The sequence below is a fragment of the Amblyomma americanum genome, chromosome 1 (genome assembly GCF_052857255.1).
Source record: "Amblyomma americanum isolate KBUSLIRL-KWMA chromosome 1, ASM5285725v1, whole genome shotgun sequence".
Classification (NCBI taxonomy): domain Eukaryota; kingdom Metazoa; phylum Arthropoda; class Arachnida; order Ixodida; family Ixodidae; genus Amblyomma; species Amblyomma americanum.
In genome coordinates, this window is record NC_135497.1 from 491570060 (window position 1) to 491584359 (window position 14300).

The following is a 14300-nucleotide window of genomic DNA, read 5'->3' on the forward strand; positions in this document are numbered from 1 at the left end:
GCTGGTGTCGCTGCTGTAGCCGATATCATGTGTCGAACCTGACTACCACTAGTTATGCTCATGGTTTGACCTCTACCTACATTCAAGGTGAAACTTGCGGCCACGGTGACCTCTAGTTACATTCAAGGTCAAACTTGCGGCCCCCCTCTCGGCTAGAAAAGCTTGCGTAGTGTAGCTTTTCGCTTCAAATATTACCTGCGGTTTAACTACTGCTAAAACTGTCTAGAGAGCGAAAGATGAGGTATATCGGGAAACTAGATACGGCTTGCCGTCTGTAACGTTGAGTGCGATCCGCACACTGGATGGCAGTGCGCCCATCCGGCCACCCTAGCAAGTGGCAGTTAATGATTTATCGCGAGAGGTTTATCACCCAATGAACGCTGCGGCCTATTGCTGCAGTGCGGCGTGTCTTCAAACAAAGTTGTCAGCGCTCATGCATGCAGCCCACATCTCTCTCTTATTACAGCCACGTACCTCAAAGTGCGATTGAGGTGGTGGTGGTGTAAACTTTATTACATACAGGGGAGTTTAGGACGCGCAGGTCCTTGGGCTCCCGCACGGCCCCACTGCACTCGAACGTTCATGTCCCGGAGGCTCATAACGCTGACAGCCCGGCCTGTTGCGATGGCTTGCTTGGCAGGGTCCTCGGAGCGCAGTAAGGTCTCCCAAGCCTCCCAAGTGGTAAGGTGCTCCAGGCCCCGCAGAGGAGGATCCGCCGGGCAGAGGAAAAGGATATGATCTAGAGTGGCTTTGGGGTGGTCGCAGTGGGTACAGGAGGGGTTTGTGTGGACTTGGTGATAGCGCGAGCGTATATAAGGGGAGGGTAAGGACGTGTTTGGAGCCGCCTCCTAAGTGTCTGATGATAATTGTCGAGGGAGGGATGGGGGGGGTACAGCCGACGCTCGGCTTTGCAGGCCTGCGTCAGTACACTGAAGGAATGCATGCGCTCCCATGAGAACCCCAGATCGGAGGCCGCCGGTGCCCGGTTGAGAGAACCTCGGGCTAAAGCGTTGCCAGCCTCGTTTCCGGGATTCCCGGAGTGGGCAGGCACCCATATGAGCTTCATGTGGCGGCGCGGGTGTGCGGCGAGGGAGTTCAATATGCGAAATGCAGGGACGTGAACTCTCCCGCTAGCGAAATTTGGTATGGCAGTTTTAGAGTCCGGTAATATATACCGGGCCACCGTGCGCGTGATGGCTTGGGCAATAGCGGCCTCTTCAGCCTCCTTCGAAGTGGCAGTGGGAGATATTTTAAAGGTAGCAATCGCTTGTAGGGAGGGGTTCGTGATGGCTACAACCGCGTCCTCACCATGCATGCGGCATCCACTCAAACGGAATCCGGTTCCATGCCATAGTGTTTGAGGAGCGCCCGTGCGCGAGCTCTGCGGCGAGGTTCGTAGTAGGTGGGGTGCATATTTTTAGGGAGAGGTTTAATAAGTGGTTCGCGGTGAATGTGGTGGGGAACCGGGAGCTGTGTGGGATCCGTGGCTGGTATCCTGATGCCGAGGGTGTGTAGGATGTGTCTGCCGGTGGCGGTTCTCGCGAGACGTATGTATTGTGTCTGTCGGTGGGCCTCGATAAGCTCACTTATCGTGTTGTGTAGGCCTAGCTGGAGGAGTTTTTCGGTTGAGGTATTTAGGGGTAGGTGTAGTGCTGTCTTAAATGCTGCATCCACTGTCCCAAGAGCCAGCTATGCACCATTCTCTCCTCAAAATCATCGAAGTCTAGAACGTTCCCAATGCAACGCAATGAGCACAATGAACGCCGATGGTGTATAGAAAATGAATAATAATAATAATTTCTTTTTGGGGAAAGGAAATGGCACAGTATCTGTCTCGTATACCGTTGGACACCTGAAGTGCGCCGTAAGGGAGGGTACAAAGGAGAGAGGGAAAAAAGAAAGGAAGAAAAAGGTGTCGTAGTGAAGGGCTCCAGAAAAATCTCTACCACCTGGGGATCTTTAACGTCCACTCACATCGCACAGCACACGGGCGCCTTGCGTTTTTCCTCCATAAAAACGTAGCCGCCGCGGTCGGGTTCGAACCCGGAAATGAAAAATGAGAATTGGTTTTCGGAGCAAGGAAATGGAGCAGTATCTGCAGCACATATCGGCGGGCACCTGAACCGCACCGTAGAGGAAGGGATAAAGAAGGGTGCCTCAGCGCGTGCTATGCGATCTCAGTGCCCGTTAAAGATCCCCAGGTGGTCCAAATTATACCGGAGCCCTCCACAACGGCACCTCTTTCTTCCTTTCTTCCACTCCCTCGTTTATCCCTTTCCTTACGGCGCGGTTGAGATGTCCGCCGATATGTGAGACAGAGACTGCGCCCCTTCCTTTCCGCAAAAACCAATTTTCATTTTCATTTTCTACAGACCGTCGGCGTTCATTGTGTTCATTGCCGCTGGCGTTGACAACGTTCTAGACTCCGATGATTTTGAGGAAACGAAGGCGCGTAACTGGCTCCCTGGGACAGTGGACACTCCAATCGCGATCTGAGGTACAAGGCGGTGTGAGACAGAATTGTGGGCTGCATGCATTAGCGCTGACAACGTTGTGGAAGACACGCGGCACTGCAGCAATAGGCCGCAGGCAGCGTAAATTGGATGACCAACCTCTCGCGATCAATGATTAACTGCAGCTTCCCAGGGAGGGCAGGATGGGCGCACTGCCTATCTATTGTGCGGAACCCACTAAACACTACAGACGCCACGCCGTGTTCGTGTCTAGTTGCCCGATGTACCTCAGCTTTCGTTCTCTAACTAGGTTTAGCAATACCAGCTAATTTTCGTATCCCACGACCCCTGTTCATCATGGACTTTATACAGACAGACCTACCACTTTCTATGTTTAGTCAGTTGCATTCTTCAGATTGTATAGAAAAAATTGAAGTGGAAAACTGGTTTTGGGGGAAAGGAAATGGCGCAGTATCTGTCTCACATATCGGCGGACATGTGAACCGCGCCGTGAGGAAAGAGATAAAAGGAGGGACTAAGAGAAGAAAGGAAGAAAGAGGTGGCGTAGTGGAGGGCTCCGGAATAATGTCGACTATCGGGGATCTTTAACGTACGCGGACATCGCACAACACACGGGCGTCTTAGCGTTTCATCTCCATCGAAACACGGCAACCATGGTCGGGTTTGAACTAGAGCTTTCTTCAGTATCGCGTTTCTGCTACAACGTTGTGAATGCCAACGCATACAGCGTACACCTGTCACTACCGCCACGCCACGTAGGCTAGAGCGCGACTGAGGTATCCACTGTCCCAGGGGGCAAGTTATGCGCCTCTGCTTTTCTTTCGAAGAAAATTGGATTCGTTTTCTGGAAAGGAAATGGCGCAGTAACTGTCTCACGTGCATTGATGGACAGCCGAACTGCGTCCGGCGGCGGCGAAGGCGCGCGGCGGAACACCTGTGTATCGGCTGAAGGTCGGCTGAAGGTCAAATTCTGGCGTACGCGAAACGCGTAGCATCTAGCCCACTTAAGCTTTCGCTTCAATACCGTATAAAATGGCCCAAAAAGTAGCGCATGAGGGGTCGCGCCGGAGATGCGTCCTTCGGCAAGATGCGCAATACCTTTCAAACCTACCAGCGAGGACGCGAAAGACAAAACATGGAAGACAAATCCTCCTCTTTCCCGTGGTGGTCCAATAATATCGCGAGCTACAAGATCGGTTCTGGCGTGCCAACAAGAAAAGAATTAACTGTTGTTTATACATTTATACACGCCCCATGACACAGATAGGCGATTTAATAATGTGGCAAAGGTGCCAGAAGGCACCCAGAATGACAGACTGAACGAGGTAACGCTTCTGAAGCACAGGCAGGTGAAACATCTGTGCTGCGCGTACACGAGCTGTAATGTCGTGTACTACGGAATGCCATTTAAGAGAATTGATTGCTTCCAAAAAATATGCAGAACACAGTCCGGATGTTAAGATTTGACTCGTTTCTATGGATATCTCAATATACCATTTACAATATTCGTACCAATGTGCACTATGGCCGAGTCATGATTAGAAAAAAAAATTATTTACATATTGTCACGGACTAGAAGACGACAAAGTGGGCAGTGGCGCGGCACGGAGCGCTCGCGCTAGGCCCACCGCCATTAAATAATTTGGACAGGTGATTGACTGTTGCTGGGCGTTCGAGTGTGTCTGGGCGTGAAGTCTCTTCAGGTCTTCTCTTCAGAAGATCTCCGAAGGCCGGCCGAAGCGGACTCCCTTCTTCCTACTTCGGTGAGGCTATTCCACGTGTTGGAGGTTTGGCCAGGTGTTTTTTATGGCTGTACCAATAGTTAGAGACAATGTCCCCTTAGGCCTTGTGCAATGTCTTTAGTTTCCCCGGGTGGGGGTCCGGCTCCCTGGTTCGCAAGCCTGCCGGCCCAAAGTTTGCCCTTGGATTCCTTCCGTCGAAACGGCGTCAGTGACATCCCAGTCGCGCTTGCACCCTTTGGAGAAGGCGCCCTAAAATTTAAAAATTCTAAAATAATTCAGGAGCAGCTGCAGGCTGTTGCCAGCCACCACCTGGAAATCTCTCAAGTGCGCCCTTTCGGCCGTAGGGACATTCTGGGCCGATCCTCCGATGTGCAGTGCGTGTCGCAGTTGCTGCGCTGCCCATCCTTCGCGTCATTTCCTGTAAACCCTTTTATTTCAGAGCAACTCCTATGTTCAAAAGGGATCATCCGTGACGTGGACCCATCGGCATCTCCTCAGGGACTACTTGACGATTTTCAGGACGCCGGTTTTGGCATGTTATCAGCTTACCGCTGCACAAGAGATGCTCATGACTCAAGTGTGCGGACAGAGTCTGTGATTGCAACATTTGCAGGAACTTCATGCCCGTCTGAGCTAAAGGTTTGGCCCATAGTGTACCGAGTCGTCCGGTACGTCCTCGTCCATTGCAATGCAGTAATCGCTGCCGCTTCGGTCATAGCAGCAAAGCTTGCAAATCTGCGACGCGTTGAAGACTATGCGGGGAGAATCGATCCGCAGACCTCAGCGCATCTGAGGGTCCCATTTGCAGTCTCTGTGGCGGCATTCATCCGGCTGATAATGCTGGCTGTCCCAAACTTTCAGAAGAGACAATGTTCTCGACATAATTTAGCAGAGAAGGTGCTCTAGAACTGATGCTTATGCACAATTAGACCCGAAAAAGTAATCTTATGCGGGTCTTGCAAGGTCATCTGGTTCTGAGGCAGAGGCATTGCTGACAAAGTCTGTGGTGTCAGCTGTCGAGAAAGCGCTTGCAGGTGTTGTAGACCGCATGCTGACTACATTCAATGAAACTCTACCACAGGTCATTTCAAGTCATGTTGCTCATTAAACTGTTGGCCTTCCCGTTCCATCAACTACTCCTTCCCATAGCCTCTCTGGTGTGCCTCCCTGGCTCCGATTTCTGCTGCGTCCTCGTCTGTGCCTGTGCATGGTGCCGGGGATACCAGCCTTTCTACCATTTGCACTACAGACATCGAGAACGGGTATCCTTCCCAGAAGCGTCGAGCTGCTTCCTCTCCATCGAAGTCTGCCCTCCCAAGCAACAAAAGCAAGAAAGGTTCCCCAGTATTCTACATAAACTGATGTGTAAAAGGAGGCTGTCACAGCCTCTCTGCTTTTACAGTAACAATGCCGGGGTTAAAAGTACTACAGTGGAATTGCCGTTCAGTCGTATCTTCTTTTCACGGTTTAGAGAACCTTGTCTCACAATTCGACAACAGACATAATTTTACTTCAAGAAACTTGGCTTACTGCTATTAGGTCATTCTCTCTCAAACACTTCCGGGTATTCCGAGCCGGTCGCAATTGCGGCCGGGTGGCGGCTTGTTAACATTATTTTTCTTCTAAATTTTTCATTGGGCGCATGTGTTACACCAAATTCGGAGACCTGACTGATAACTGTTCGCTATTGATATCGCAATTCCACAGTGTGCTACCCTTATCGTTGCTAAGGTTTACTTTACTTCAGGTGTCCACAGCACAGATCATCTAAATGTTTTTTTTTGCGGTCTAACAATAGAGTGGTCATTGCTGTTGATTTCAACTCTCATCACGTAATTTGGGGCGTTCGTACTGATGCATGTGGGCAGCTTCTTTGGTCATGGATGTCGGCAAGGAACGTGCGTTGCTGTAACAGTCTAGGAATTACTTTCTTGCATTCCGACTCTCGGTCTGTCATTGACTTAACATTGGCTGTGAAAGGGGTGCAGGTTTCTTCATGGTCTACATTGGATTGTGGTACTTCCAGTGACCACTTTCCCATATCTTTCACAATAGCAGCTTCTTCCCTAAGGGCGACTGCTTCTTTTCAAAAACTTGCGCAATCCTCTTTCTCCTCCATTGCAGCATCTGGTAACTTGCATCGCTCTAACCAAGTTCTCTATTCCGTGTTAGGGGCCTCTTAGCGTTTCGTGGTCACGGTGCTATCTACGGTGAAAAAAAAACAGCCCTCCCTGTGGCGGAATGATGACTGTGAGAGAGCATATCGACTTAGAAAAGCTGCCTGGAAAACCCTCTCTCATAACCACTGCCCGCGGAATTGGAAAACTTACAAATTTTTCGCTGCTTCATTTAAAAGGACCATTGGTAAGGCGAAGGAGGAGTACAATGCGAATTTGTACAGTTGTCTATCGAGCCCTAACAACCGCAAACCTTTGTACCGATTCATGGAACGCAACCATAAAACGCCGTCCTCTCATGTTACACAGTCAGTGGTGTTAACACTCGAGGATGCAAAAACACAACTTGACCAGATAGCACAAGGTCTTGCTCTGCGCTTTCAAGCGCGGTTAGTGGTTCCATTCGTACGACCCCCTCCGCGCGCAGACTTCACTGCAGTTACATCCTCTGAATTATTTTTCATTGTTACTGGCCTCAAACCTGCAGTTCCCGGATGCGACGGGATCTCTATCGATATGTTGAAGTCTCCTGTGGAAGAATTTACCTCAAATGTATTGCATATGGTTAATGTGTTCCCTGGAGACAGCTTGGCTCCCTCATGAATAGAAAATTGCGAAAATAATTTTACCTCTCAAAGATCCAGAAAAGGCTCATGCAATTGATAACATTCGGCCGATTTCCCTCTTGTCTAATTTATTTAAACTTACTGAACGCATTGTTCACAACCGTCTTATAGATCACGTTCTTGCAACACAAGCCTTCAGTGCTTCTCAGATAGGGTTTAGTCGGGGGTGCTCGATGACCACACATTTAGATTTGGAAAGCAGAATGAGGATTGCATTGGAGAAGAAAGAGGTCGCGGCTTTAGTCACTTTGGATACCGCTAAAGCATATCTTTTGAAAAAGACATAGCGCATGAAGACAGGACAGAGCAGAGACAACACAGGACGAACGCTAATGTCTTCATGCGCTATGTCTTTTTCAAAAGCGATCCACCAACAAGCCCAAAGTTCTACCTTATTAAGGATAAAGTATATAACAGCGTAGAGCGTTCAATACTATCGAACAAGCTTGACGAAATTCGGCCGCCTTCTTACATTCTTGCATAGGTTCAGGAATTCGTAAAAGATAGGCGTCTCTTCTGTTCTGACGGTTTCTTTACTTCCGAGACTTTTTGACAGACTAGGGGTGTGCCCCAGGGTTTGGTACTGTCTCCTTTACTTTTTGATGTACTTATGCCAGACATACCAATTCAGGGTGACGTCAAAATGTTTGTGTATGCGGATGATATCGCGTTTTTTGGTTCAACTAGAGACATTCACTCACTTTACCAACTTTTGGAGGGCTACCTCAATGCACTGGAAATATGGCTGGTCAAGTTACATTTCATTCTCAACGTGAGCAAATCTTCCGCTCTGATTTTTCCTCCAGCGTCCCCTCTTTATATCTGTCTACAGAATTGTGGCGCCCAAATCCCGTAAGTTGAGTCTTTAAAGTTCCTTGGTGTAGTTTACGACTTTCATCTAGACTGGCGACATCATATCAGAAGTATAGTCTCCAAAGGTGAGCGAGCTCTCGGTCGCCTGACGCGTATCAGCAATAAGAAATTCGGTATGCGCAGAAACACTCTATTATTCCTCTATAAGACTTACATAAGACCAATTTGGAGTTAGGCTGCGTTCTGTGCTCCGGTTGTCTTATAGTGGTTTCCATTGGGCGAACAGGAGCACTTTTAACTGCGCTCAAAGTGCTCTCGCTAGTTCCAGCGCCTACCAGTGGTCGAGCAGGTGCAGGAGCGTTGTGTTCCTTTGGCTGAGGAGGAGTGCTTTTGCGGCGCCGAGAGCAGCCGAGAGCAGTTCTGGGTGCTCCGTCGTCAGCGGCGGAGTAACAGAGGAACGGAGGAAGTCACGTGACCTTTTTGACGTCACTTCTGGTTTTATCTTTGAGGCCGAGGAGAAATGGCGGAAAGCAATAGCGGTGACAGTCGGCCGGTGCCAACAAACGTAATGTCAGTAGCTAAGCGCCGCCGTCTCGACGAGGAGTTGTTGCTACTTTTTGATGAAGACAGCAGCTGCAGCGTCGACTCAGACACAAGCTCGTCTTCGGACAGCAGCAGCAGCAGCAGCGATGACGACGATTTGGCGTTGTACGAGGAGATGTTCCAGCAGCTGTTTACCCCGCCGGAGAAGCGACCTAAGGTCGAGTCGTATCTGGAAAAGACAGTTGCCGCGTATTCTGACGAAGAGGTGAGTCCTTGTATCCCATTTAAAACGGGCGATCAATAAGTTACCTGCGTTTGTTTCTTTTTTTACTCACCAGTTTCGCAGGAACTTCCGATTGTCGCGGTCGGTTGCAAATGCTCTTGCAGCTGAGTTCGCGAAATCGCCACACTATCCCTCAAGGACCGATCGCGGAGGCCTGCCCCCAAAGTCGCCTCAAGAGCATGTGCTCTCCTTTATGTGGTAAGATATTGCAATTTTTTAGTAGCAAAGAAAAAGGAGCTGTTATTTAAGATGACTGATTGAAGAAATTTAGGAGCAAAAAAGTCTCGGCGCATCTAACCGGGTGCGAAGCCTGAAATTGAATGCAGTAATACGTCGCGTGATGGAGAGTTTAGCAATCGATTTCTCGCTAAATGCTTATACTGCCTGAAAATTGCTTTTAAATGTCACTGCTCTTCCGCAAGCGCCAGGCTCAACTGATCGCATTCTTTCCACGTGCGAATTTAAATGTATGGGATCACAAATTCGACTATTATTATTATTTTATTTCTTCTGTTTATTATTTCTGTTCTTCCCTGTGCTTCCGTTGTGACATTCAGTGGGAAAATATTGTATGGCAGTACCAAATGTGCCTGATGAACACGTGAAGCTTGTGCAGACAACTGGGCAGATGTGGATTTTTTTCTTTACGTCGCTGCAATGCTTGATGGTTAGATAAGATGCCAGTTTCACGATTTCGTGTTCTTATAAAATTGTAGCATTTTTTTTTGCAGGTACGCTGCCAACAAATCCTGCATACGGGATGTTGCAGGGCGCTTTGAGCTCGGAGAAAGCACGCATCACAGGATGATGTACCGCGTCATGGCGTTTCTTCTCGACATCGCCCCACGCATCGTGACCTTCCCAGATGACTTGGAGAAGCTTGCCGATGAGTTTGAGCAGGTAATGAAAAAAAATGTCCTACTTTCAGTTTGTACTGTGCGTAGGAGTTGCACTAGTGTAGACAGTTGGGCTTGTTAGTGTGAGATCATCTCAAAAACCAGCTGTTACAACACATGAAGGAAAGAAGGCCTTTGTCCTGTCGCCTTCTTTCTTTCATGTGTTGTATGGGCTGGTTTTCATGATCATAGGAGTCGCCCTTAATCAAAACAGCATTTCACTTGCCATGTATATTACCCTTCAAAGAAAGCTGTGTGCTTTTCTTCACGAAACACATATAACTTATAATTAATATAGTATATACAGGATAGCCTTGAATTTAGTTTGAACTGTAAAGTTGTGACAGGCAGTGTCGTCTCATCATTTCTGCTGTAAGCTGCATGAAGACGTTGAAGAGCTTGCGAAAGCAATGTTTTCAGTTCGATCACTTCAAAGAGTTGTTAAGGTCTTACTTTCATGTACAAGCTTATATTCTGATAGGTTTGAAGAGTTTGAGCACGACTTCACTTACTACTTTGTTAGGTCTTCTGTGAAAATTTTTACATTTATTCATTCTCAACTTTTAGATTTCAGGGTTTCCAGACACTATTGGCTGCATCGACGGGAGCTATATTCCTGTTAGGTGCCCTGCTGGCAAGGTGCGGTCAGTCTACGTAAACAGGCACCATTATCCATCCTTGACGCTGCAGGGAATATGTGATAACCGCAAGAGGTTTCTTGATGAGAGCACTGGTGCACCTAGCAAAATCCACGACTCCAGGATCTTCCGACTTTCAAATGTTTCAAAGAGACTGCCTCAGCTCTGCGCCGGAAAATATCAAATTCTTGGGGACGCTGCGTACCCATCTCGAGAGTTTTTGATAACGCCCATCCGAGACTATGGAAGCCTTGATGCCTCTGACAAGGCCTTCAACACCAAACTTTCGTCTACCCGAGTGCTCATTGAAAATGCTTTTGGGGAATTGAAGGGTAGGTTCAGGCGGCTACAGCGTTTGGACCTCATGACAGTAGATAACATGTCGAAATTTATACTCTCGTGTTGTGTCCTCCACAACATCTGCATTGACAATGGGGACTCACCTGATAGCCTACTTCAGGACATGCGTCTGTGCTCCCAGGATAAAAGTGATCAAACCCCTTCTGCAGTTGAAGTTCACAGTGGCACTTCTAGAGAAGAGAGCCTCTTGCGGGCACTTGCAGAAGTCAAACGAGAAAAAATCAAGGCCTAGATGGGACTAAAAAGGAGGCAGCCACAAAATCTGTCATAATGCAAGCAAGCACAGTGCTAAACGTGAAATAAAAGTTGAGGCAATACTTAAACAAGCCTTGTTTTTGGCCGTGCACAGGGGGTGTATGAAATAAACAGTCATCAAAACATGTTCATTCGAAGTGCACTGTCTTTATTGCCTGAGCCCCAGGGCCTCGCGGATGAGCTGAAGTTTGTCTTCGTGCATCTTGCGACGTTCCTGGCGTTCTTGAGTGCGCTCAGCTCGCCGCTCAGCACGCCTCTTCTCCTTTTCTTTTTCCCGTTCTTCCCTGCGAGCCATTCGCTCTGCACTAATAGCCCGCATTTGGTCAAAAAAAATTGCATCTGTTGCATACGACTGGTGCTAGCGCGGAATTCCCTTTTCTTGACTTCTGCCGACCCTTTTGTGCTGTCCCCAATTTCTGAACTGTTCGTCGCCGTACTGGAGCTCTCAAGTAGAGGTGAGGGCGGATCAGCTGAACTGTCAGCGCTTGATGATGCCGATGGCTTGTAGGTCACTCCAAAAGAGTCCCTTTGAACCTCTGGTTCAAGACTGTCATCTATGCTCTGAATTTTTCTCATTTCATCGTCAAATGGGACAGGACAAGGTGAAGCACCTGATTTGTTATTGTTATCACTTGCCTTTTTCTTCTGCCTTATCACCGTTTTGTAACGATTTTCACATTGCTGTGGCGTTTTGTGGCATCCAAGCACAGTGGCCAAATCCTGGGAAACCTGTTTAAAAAGCATCTTCTTGTTCTTAAACTTTCTGAAAGGGCCAACCTGAGGAACGTATTTGTAATAGTAATCTAACATAAGTTTAGTTTCTCCTGGTGTCCACTCAGGGGATGAAATAAAGAGAAGGCCAGTTTACTAAAAGCGTAAAATGTTTCAAGCAGTGCAGTTGGCACAAGCTCACCTCCACCGCCTCTTTTCACTCCTGGCGCTGGCTGCAGTCCCCTCTCGCCGGCATCGGACCCAGCGGTGTTCTCTGCACGTGAACATACAATCATGGGCGTCCGGAAGGGGGGCGGTGCCCCCCCCCCCCGCCCCCTCGGGAATTACGGATATCATTCATGCACTAGTAGAAAACAACTACACAGCTTGATTAGCAAGCTTAGGTGATATTAAGTTATCAGATTTTGCTTATTGATTTCAATTCTTTGTTAATTAATAAATTCTAATGTTTGTTCTCCAAGCCTAGAACTAATTTGCTGCTTCTAATTTTTGTTTCATGTGCGCAGTTTAGACCACAAATAGTTCCTTTTTGGTGCTAACCTACTGCCTCCCCCATACCCGGCCATCGGGTGCACCCCCCTGGAAAAAGTTCTGCGGACGCCCTTGCATACAATTGCGACTGCGAAAACTCTGCCAAGCACCTCCTTTCTGCGCCGCAACGTAACCACAAAAATTTGTCAGTTGGCCCACCCGCATAATTAGATGAAGGCAAACAAGCGGATTACTATCGCACCTTGGTTAATAACGTATTTAGTCAAACAGGCATACACAGCAATCTGGGCGCATCGACAGATAAAAGGGGCAATAAACTGCATAAGAAGGTTTGACAGTATAGCGAGAAAGTGCGGCGCCGTTCTCGTCCGTCGTTGCGTCACGCCGCGACGCCCCCGTTATCAGAAATAGTCCATTCGGCGAGAGAAACTGTGAGCAATGAAAGAAATGGACGAAAACAATCGTCAGATATGGCCCCATGCATAGTAGTTATTGTCACTTACCGTCGGGTCTCTCTTCAATGTTCTCACGAGAGGCCAAGGCATCGATGGCAGCTGTGGTGAACACCAAGAAAGCGCTGGTATTAGCGCTGTTATGTTTCGCAGCCAATTTTTAGGATAGACGACGCTTACCTGGTGTAGCAGTTAGCGGTGAAGCATTTACCATGGCCATGAACAGCAGCTGCGCTTCTTCACCCATCGCAAGCTAAAGACGGCGACAGACACAAAACTGGCGCGGATTGTTGACTGCCGCGAGCGCGCGACGGGATGCAGACAGCGCGAGCGCGGGAAAAAGTTTGGTCACATGACACTTGACGTCACGCGCTCTCCGGTGCTGCTCTGCTCTCGGGGCAGCGTGCATGTTTCATTCGCGAGACGAGGACCCGCGTACCCTCTGCTCTCGTGCACTACTCCAGCTGCTCGCTGCTCTCGCTCCTGTTCGCCCAATGGAAACCGATACTAGATACAAAATTCAACCTCTGGTTCTATTGGAGAGGTGCGCTCTACGGCTTTGCCTGCGTTTACCAAAATGAGTGGCGAATTGTGTCCTCTTTCTGGAAGCTTGCATACTGGACTCTAACTCTCTCTTCCAGCTTCTCACAGTGCGCACCTTCTTACGGGGACTTGAGCCAATGCCTGGAGTGTATCCTCCAATTTTTGTTACTTACCCGGCTTTGATTCTAGGTAAACATTGGCCGCTTTACAAACTGCCTCAATTTGTGTTTAGTGAGCACCTTTTGTCTAGAATTGCAGTCTCGCTTAGGTTTGTGCAATGCATCAGCAGTTTGCAGGCTGCACAAGCTGTTTTCTTCGACCATATGCTGCCGCTATATGCAAAGCACTTATCTGCCAACGTCCTAAAAGGTGTCCTGGAGGAATATCTGTTTCAGTACTCGAGCCATGCTGCAATTTTCACAGATGCCTCTCAAAAAGGCGACAAGGCAGCAGTAGGTGTTTATTCCCACACACTATATTGGAGTTATTCTTTCCGGGTCACTTATTACACACCAATTTTCGCTGCTGAATTTCTCGCTATTGGTTTGTCGCTTCAAAACGTTCCCAGCAATATTTCTCCAGTTATCATTCTCTCGGACTGCCTCTCAGTCTTGAGTGCACTAGAAAGTTCGCAAACTGAACTCCTGTACCGATCCCTAATGTACTTTGTGCCTCGTCAGGTCCTAGAGGTGCGCTTTCAGTGGATACCAGGGCACTGTGGCATTACTTCAAATTCGATGGCCAATTTCTTAGCGAAATCAGCCATCGATGGGCCTGTTGCCCAAGTCGTTCCGAACCTAACCCTTCTGACCACGTCCCATTATGAACGTTACCAAATACACCATTACCTGAGCCATGAGCCCATCCTTGGTACAGCGAATTTCGAAAATTTGAAATTCCCATGGAACATACGTTCCTGCCCATCACGACAATGTGAGGCTTCCATGACGCTGTTGCGCTGTAGGATTCCTCGCCTTAATCTATATTTATGCCGTTCTGGGTTCACGCCATCGAATCTATGTGCGTCATGCGGGGACGTTGAAACGATATATCATTTCATCCTCTCTACCAGCGGACAGGCCACACACATCTTTCAGCCAAACGATAACTGCATATGATGAATCATTGCCAGCTTGTTTCACTCCGGCTGCGAGACCTTCAATCCCTTCATGGTGCCTCGCTCAGCCAAATATCAACCTCGCAATACCTGGTATCTCGAAAAAAGCTGATCTGTCATCACCAGCCCTTAGACAGCTCACGCTACTACATTTGTA

The 14300-nt window shown here is 48.4% G+C and overlaps 1 pseudogene; it reads right to left on the bottom strand.

The window, feature by feature from the left end:
• Nucleotides 1-10839: 10839 nt before the first annotated feature.
• LOC144127587 (uncharacterized) lies at nt 10840-12730 on the bottom strand (annotated as a pseudogene).
• Nucleotides 12731-14300: the final 1570 nt, after the last annotated feature.